This window comes from Triticum dicoccoides, chromosome 3B, assembly GCF_002162155.2.
Source record: "Triticum dicoccoides isolate Atlit2015 ecotype Zavitan chromosome 3B, WEW_v2.0, whole genome shotgun sequence".
In the NCBI taxonomy this organism is placed as follows: Eukaryota; Viridiplantae; Streptophyta; class Magnoliopsida; order Poales; family Poaceae; genus Triticum; species Triticum dicoccoides.
In genome coordinates, this window is record NC_041385.1 from 306,060,023 (window position 1) to 306,062,868 (window position 2,846).

The window sequence follows — 2,846 nt, forward strand, 5'->3', positions numbered from 1 at the left end:
GCGGCCGGAGGAGGAGGGAGGGGGCGGTTGAAGGAGGAGGAGGGAGGGGCGGTGGGAGGAGGGCGGCCAGAGGAGGAGGGAGGAGGAGTGTAACGCCCCGGATACAACTTTCCATATTCGTAACTCCAACTCTTGCCTTTTCTGGAGATGCGATATGTTATTTCCTCTGTGGTTGGGTTTTTGTCTTTTGTTTTGCATTTTGTTCATGTCTTGCATTTCATCTCATAGCATCATGCGCATTGCATCTGCATGTTTTCATAAAACTTGCATCCGCTCGTAGTTGCCGCGTCCCCCCTTGCTTTTGTTGACCATTCCGAGACCAACCTTGTTTTTCGTTTTCCCTCTTGCCTAAACCAGACTCTCTTTGTGCGGTCGGCCCGTGTCCAAAACTCCCCTTGACCCGACCCGGACTATCGTTACCATTGCGTCCGGATCATCTCCAAACATCTATAAAATATATGTGTTTCTCCATTGGACTCCCCTAACCTTCTATTCTTGGCCATCCGATTTAATCGGAGGGTCCAAATCTACCCTAAACCCCCCTCTCCCTATATACATAGACCAACTTCATACCTAATCTAGCCTAACCCTAAAGTGTAGGAAGTTTGTCCCTGCCGCCGCCGCCGCACTCATCTCCCACCTCGGGATCCCCATCGCTCGAACCCATTCTTCTCCTCGTTTTCCTCCAGCCACCAACCAGCGCTCCTCACTTCTCCTCCCTGATTCGCTCGCCCGGCCAACAAGAGCAGCTCCTCGATCCACTCCACGCCGACCCCCATCGCCCTCCTCCCGTGCTTCCCGCGCGCCACCGCAAGCAGCAGCACCACCGGAGCTCCCTTCGCCGTCAGTCACCCACCAGGTCGTCCCGCTCCCTGCCATCTCCCTCCTCTCGCTTTCCCTGCTTCCTCTAGATGCCTCTCACCTCTCGGCCTCTCTCTCTATTCAAGTAGGAGCACACCAGCGCCATGGAAGCCTCCCGATGGACGCCGGCCTCCTCAACCACCTCGCGCCACCACCGGCAGCTCGTCGCCGACGACCCACCAGCAGGTCCCCAGCATCGTGCCCCGCCCTGCTTCATGCCTCGCCGCTGCCTTGCCTGCTCTGCGCCCAGCCTGCAGCACTGAGGAGATGCCTCTGCATGGACCCCGCCGAGCCCGCGCCAAGTCCCTGCCTCGCCGGAGATCCTCTCCTTCCGCCTGGATCCGCTGCGCCGCCGCGGTTCCCCCTCACCGCCTCCCCTTATTTCTCCTTCCTCCCTCTATTTTTCTCCCTCTCATGAAGTTCTCTCCCTCTCTCTGAACCTTCACAGGAGCCATGGTGCGCCGCCAGGAGCAGCGCCCGCATGCCCCGTTGACCCCCTTGTCCGAGCCCTTGTGGATCCGTTCCGCCCTGCCGCGACTCCGCCTTGCCTCCTGCCCGGATTTGTCCATCCCCATGTTCCGCTCATCGCTAGCAGCCGTTCCTGCCGTCCGTCGCCCTGAACGTGCTGCTGCTGTCTCGGTTCTTCAGTAACGAAGAAGGAGCAGCTCGCTCGCCTCGCTCGCGTTGACCGCGTCGCCAGGCCGAGCAGCCCCCCTGCCGGCCTCATCTCTTCCACCGACTGGGCCTCAACCCATTAGGTGAGGCCACCCCAAGTGCCCCTGTCCTGTTGCAGCCCGGTAGACTAGATTCGGCCCGGCTACATTTTTTTCCCTTGCTGACGATTTTCCTAATTTCCAGTGCATGCATAATTATAGGAATGCCACTGTTTTGGATTCTTAATAACTAAATGTCCATGCATCCAAATGAAACATGTTATATATGCAAAATGCTTAAAATTGTATCTAGTTTCACAATATGCAACTTTCATCCCTGTTAAAAATGTTTAAATTGTTGTTTGTTTAAATTTGCTTAAGTGCCATGGTAAAATGATTTATTTCATAACTAAATAACTGTAGCTCCAATTTTAATAAACTTTATATGTAAATGGGGTGGAAAAATGCATAGATTAACATGGTGCACTTTGTTTTACTGCTTAACAACATTAAAATATGGTTTAGGGCAGAACAGTACCAAATTCGAAATAAGGACATGGGGATTTTCCGGAATTGTTGTTTGTTGTTCCAGCCTCATTTAAACTTGCCTAGATAGGTAGTTTAATTATGCTTCACCTCTTGCCATGTTTAATAACATTCAATATTGTTTGGTAGCTTAAACGAGATTAACCTAAATATGTCAATGTGGTGTTCTGTCAATATGCAACTCGTTGCATATTGAGCTCCACTTAACTTGTAGTATGGTTTGTTGCACTTTGCCATGCCATGCCTATTTAAACCGGACATCCATCATACTTGATTGTGCATCATGCCATGTTTATGTGATGTTTGTTTACCATGTTGTCTATTTCTTTCCGGTTTTACTTCTTCTCGTTAGCTTCGGCTTCGTTCCGGAATTGTGAGGTTTCGTTTGACTATGTCCATTTGTCTTCTTCATGGAGTCGTTCTTCTTCCTAGCGGAATTTTAGGCAAGATGACCCTCACCCTGGATCTCACTACTATCATTGCTATGCTAGTTTCTTCGTTCTATCGTTATGCTGTGCTACCTATCACTTGTCCTTCAAGCTTCCCAGATTGCCATGTCAGCCTCTAACCTTTTCACCCTTCCTAGCAAACCGTTGCTTGGCTATGTTACTGCTTTGCTCAGCCCCTCTTATAGCATTGTTAGTTGCAGGTGAAGTTGAAGATTGCCCCATGATGGACAGGATGATGTTGGGATATCACAATATCTCTTATTTAATTAATGCATCTATATACTTGGTAAAGGGTGGAAGGCTCGACCTTATGCCTGGTGTTTTGTTCCACTCTTGC